Here is a 5,692-nt window from a genome sequence, read left to right as displayed (position 1 = left end):
CGATTTACCTTTGCTTCTTTCAACCTCCGACTTTAATGCCAAACTCTTCTTGTTGTTTTTGGCTTTTGCTTCTTCTTCATCAAGTCTTCCAAGATCTAGTTCATGTTCCCTCAATTTTCCAAAGAGTGCCGCCATAGTCATGGTGTTGAGGTTCTGTGACTCCGAGATTGCAGTCACCTTTGGTTGCCACGACCTGTCTAAAGACTTCAAGATTTTAATGTTAAGTTCATCGGTATCAAATGACTTACCCAGTCCAATGAGATGATTGACAATGTTGGTGAAGCGTTTTTGAACGTCTGAAATTGTTTCTCGTTGCTTCATTCGAAACATTTCATACTCTTGGATTAAGGAGTTCTTCCTTGCCCTCTTTACATCATCTGTTCCTTCATGCGTCACTCTGAGTACGTCCCACATTTCTTGAACAGTTTTGCAGACAGAAACCCTGTAGAACTCATCAATAGTCAACGCTGATGCAATGATATTTCGGGCTTTCACATCATTCTGAAATCTTTTCTTTTCTTCAATGGTCCATTGACCACGTGGCTTTGGTTCCTGTATATTGTTAGTGGGAACAGAAGAACCAGACGCAATAACATCCCAAATTTCACAATCAATAGATTCAATAAATATTTGCATCCTTACCTTCCAGAATGCATAATTCTCACCTGTAAATAGTGGGGGTCTATTGATTGAAGCACCCTCTGCAAAAGTTTGATGTGATCCTGCCATTTGAATGACTATCAAAGCAAGCTCTGATGCCAATTGTTAGAATCGCTGCAGCGGAATTATTAGCGTGGTAACAAACCAAGAGGGGGGGTGAATTGGTTATATCCTTTTATTACGCCTTTTTAATATTTTTCTCTTAATTTTTCTTACTGGGCGAATGATTAAATATAAATGACAGAGTAAGGGAAAGAGAAAAATTGCACAGGTGATTTTATCCTGGTTCAGATCACTAGGATCCTACGTTCAGTCGCTTATCTCAAACAAGATAAACCTTTTTCACTATCACAAAACAGTTACAAATATTAGTCACACAGAAAAACAATTTGTAACAGTTTAGAAATTACCACCTCTCTTGAAACCACAAGAGATGAACTTACACCTCCTTTGAATCTTCACAAAGGATGACCACCTCCTTCGAATGCTTCACGAAGGATGATTCTCTTCCAGACACTTCCTCAGACACACCAAGGATGATCAAGCTATTCCTCTGTCACCGCAGTACCACTTCAGGACTTTGCAGACAAGAGTTTCCTTAGCTTCAGCAATTTCACAGAGTTCTCAAAAGAGTTCAGAGTACTAGAGCACAAGGGAAGAGTTATTTTTGAGATAAAGAGTGAGCCATTTTATAGACTCAGCCTAATACCCTTCCATTCTTTGAAAACGGGCCATCTAACGCATTTAATCGATTAACATAAATATTAATCGATTAATAATGAGTACAACGGCTAGTTTTTCAAATCTGAAACCCCCAACGGCTAGTGTTAATTGATTATTCTCAGGAATAATCGATTAACTAAATAAATCAAATATAAATTACAAGAATCAACCCTAATACATATTTGAGCACTATTACATCAACTTTGATTATTATAAAAGCTTTATAAAATACAGAGATCTTCAATTTGTCTTTGTGGATCTTGACTTGTGCAAATATGTTCATCATCAAAACTTCATCTTTGATTTTTGCTAACATGTGTAATGTGAGATTTTCTTAACAGTGATATCAGAGCTTTATGCTCTAAGTACCAAGAGAGAAAAAGAGAGAAGAGAGAGTCAAACACCTTGAGGAAAATAGTGAGTGCTTGATTTTTTTGGGAGAGATGACAAAGGTTGTCAATGGTACGAGTGTGCCACAATTGACGAGAAAAATCATTTATGATAATTAGTGCCTACAGATGAAGGCATTATTGAGATCCCAAGACATTTGGGATATGGTGGAAGACGAGTATGTTGAACCTGACGAGGATGAACATTAGACGGTGGCACATATGATAACATTGTAGAAAACACCTGCAAGAGATGGGTCAACATTATATTTCATCTACAATGCAATAGATGAGTCGGGATTCGAAAAAATAGAGAATAATAAATCAACAAAGGAAGCTTAAGAGATATTGAAGGTTGCGTATAAAGGTGACAACCGCATTAGACAAGTTCGAATACAAGCTCTCAAAGGAGAGTTTGAACAGTTGAAGATAGAGCCCAAAAAGCATATAACCGAGTACATAACTTGGGTGGAGAAGGTGGCCAACCAACTCGGCAGGAATGGAGAACAAATGCCATCTAGCCGGGTTTTGGGAAAAATTTTGAGATCCCTAACAAAAGATTTCGAAAGTATCGTGTGCACCATCGAAGAATCGAAGGACTTGTTGGTTCTCACAGTGGATGAACTTGTTGGGTCATTAGAAGCCGATGAAAAAGGAGAAGGAGTTGGGATAACTTGACGATCAAGCACTAGAAGTACAATTTGACTCGAATAAAACTTGGATTAGTCAGAGCCGATGTCCTGGTGGAAGAGGGCGAGGAGGCCGAGGACGAGGTGGACGTGGCCAAGGTAATTTTGAGAATGATAATGAAGAGAAAACATGTCAACAGAATTGGCGTGACCAAGGACAAGGGAAAGGTCGAGGAGACCGGTCAAGAGTTGAGTGTTTTAAGTGTGGCAAGTATGGCCACTATGCAAATGAGTGTAGATCAAGCAAGTACTACAACTGTGGCAAGGCTGGCCATATTGCAAAGTATTGCAAGACCAAGACAAAGGGAGAGACAGATCTCCTTGCTGAAGATGGGGAAGAAGAGTGTGAAATTCTGTTGATGCCAAAGAGCTCAGATGCAGTGGACATGGAGAGCCCAATCCCAACAATGGATGAAGTGATCTCGGTAAAGGATGCAAAAATTGTGGAGAAGGAAAACCTAGAGAAAGAACTCAAACAAAAAGATGAAGAGATTCAGCGGATATGGAGGCTTTTAGATGAAGCTAATGAAATTATGAATAAATAGAGGGTTGAGCTTGAGGAGCTGAAGAAGGAAGCTCTTGAAAAGGAAGAAAAAACATCTAGCGTTCTTGAACCAGATAAAAATAGGGAAGAAGATGAAGAAGAGATGAAAGTTGATGAGATTTCTACCAACTCGGTATGATATCTAGATACTGGGCAAACAATCATATGTGTGGAAACGAGAACTTTTTTTATAAACTCACCAAGGTGGAGGCCAAATTTATGTCTTTCGGAGATGACTCCAAGGTGGCCGTGAAAGGGATGGAACAATTCAACATATGCAGAAGAATAGACAAGTTGGAGAGATTAGGGATGTTTACTATGTTCCGGAGTTGAAGAGCAATATTTTAAGTATGAGTCAGATAATTGAAAAAGGTAATTCAGTTTTTATGAAAAATTAGGTACTGTATTTAAAGGATAAGCATGGTCGTCTAGCAACCTAGGTAGAAGCAAAGAAGAACCAGTGGTATGAACTGGAGTTGGAAATCTTAGAGAAAAGATGTTTGAAACAAGATATGACTAGCAAGATCTTGGATAACTCCAACTCAAATCTCATTGAAAGAAGCAAACCCGGTGTGGGAGGATGCACATAGAAAGCCGAATGAAAGAAGAAAGAATTTAAGTTTGTGGGGGAGTTTGTCGGGATAAACTTAAATTTTAGGGTTTTATTAATAATTTTGTTTATCTAGGTACAATATTATTTTATGATAGATTAAGCAGATTTTATTTTTAAGATAGTTGATATTTTATTTTCTCTTTTTATTTTTATTCCCGTAATATTGTAAGTGTCACGACTATTTAAAGCCCTTCAATCATCAATGAATAGTAGACTCAATTTTAGGAAAATATCTAGGTGTGTGTAACGTGAGATTTTCTTAACAGTGACCAAGTCAGGTATATCTAACTCTGCCCTTAATTTTTTTATTGTTACTAAGGATAATGATTGGATAATTGATTCAGGCGCTACTGATAATATGACTTGTGATTCTCATATATTTACTAATTTTTCCTCTAATTGTTCTAAAATTGTTATTATTAATGTCAATGGGGTCTCATCTTTTATTGAAGGTATATGTATTATATCCCTCTCACTCTCCTTATCAATTCTAGATGTTTTATATGTCCTTACATTAAATTGTAATCTTAGCTCCGTTAACAAGTTAATCAAATCTAATTCTTGTATTGTCTTGTTTTACCCAACCCATTGTCTTTTTCAGAACATCCATTCCAAGGAGAACATTGTCAATGGTAGAGATAGTGAAGAACTGTATTATCTTGAAAATGTCTCATAACAAACCAATAAAAGAGGGTTGGCTTGTCTTGCGAATGATCACATATAAGATAAAAACAAAAAGAAAATTTGGTTATGGCATAAATGGTTGGGACATCCCTCTTTTGGTTATTTAAAAAAAATCCATCATTATTTCATAAATGCAATATTTCTGATTTTTTTTGTTAAACTTGTGTTATGGAAAAATGTCAAAACCATTAAATTCAGCTTTTAGTGGAATTCAGGTGTTAGTGTGAGAGTTTATAAAATTCAGAAAGTGGAAGACAGGTGTGTGCATCTGGTTGGCCGATCAGTTTTTGACAGTAGTATATAAGCAAAATTTTCAAACTTTGAGCCACTTTTGCATGCATCTCTTCTCCTCAGATTTCTGAGTTTCTCCTCCTTCTCTCTACAATTTTCCTCCTTCTCTCTAAAAATCCTCACTTTCTTCTTATTCTGATCATCATCTAGGACGTGTTTGATCTCTTTCTTGGTGGCAAGAGTTTTCTTTCCATCAATCCAGCTGCTGTGTGAAGTTGGTAAGTTAAAAATCACTCATTCTTTAAAGTTCTGCGTTTTTCTGATACATGCAAGCACTGTTCAGCTTGCATGTGTTCTTCATTGATCTTTCTCTAAATCTATTTCTATCTTGATTCTCTGGTTATTCCTTGTTCACCGATCATAAATTTTAGAAGGTTGCTTTAGAAGTGGTTGCTGGTTAATTCAAACAGTGGAAGCTTAGGAAGTGTCGAGTGTATTCAAGGTAAGGGAAGCTAGTAATTTAATTATGCTTTTCTGTGGTTGGAATTTCTGTTCGAATGCTTTCATGTATGAATAATGGTATGTTTGATTAAAATTTGTATTCAAATTCTGTGTTTTGCCAAGACATGTGAACTAGACTGGGGTTTTCCTGTTGTAGAGCGTTCGGTCAGTTCTGGTTGGGAATGAGAGTATGTGAAAAAATGAGTGGTGACTTGTGTGTAATAGGTTCAGTGGAATAAGTTTAAAATAAATTAGAAATCAAGTTTAGAAGTCTAGAAATTAAGAAAAATATCTTGTTTTGGTTTAAGAAATGTTATTCAGAGTTTTGTTTTGCTTGACCGTTGACGATGTTACGTACTCAGTCATTTACAGGTGTTCGGTCTATTAGAGGTATTATCTATTTATGATGGTTCGGTCTAATCACAATGTTCTAATATTAAACTAGAGTTCGGTCTGGATAGAGTATCCAATAATCTCTAAGTACTTGGTCTAGTATAGTGTTCGGTATAGATTTTTTAAGATTTTCGGTTTGAGCTATGAGTGTGTTGTATAAACTCTTCAGGATGGGTTAAGTTCCTACTAGTTGGTTTCTATAGTGGTCGGTCAATAATAGCGTTCGGTCAGTTTATTCTGTTTTGTCTCTTATGAACCGTTCGGT

This window comes from Vigna umbellata, chromosome 1 (assembly GCF_029865625.1).
Source record: "Vigna umbellata cultivar VRB3 chromosome 1, Vumbellata_1.0, whole genome shotgun sequence".
NCBI classification, from domain to species: Eukaryota; Viridiplantae; Streptophyta; class Magnoliopsida; order Fabales; family Fabaceae; genus Vigna; species Vigna umbellata.
This window is presented reverse-complemented; position numbering follows the sequence as displayed.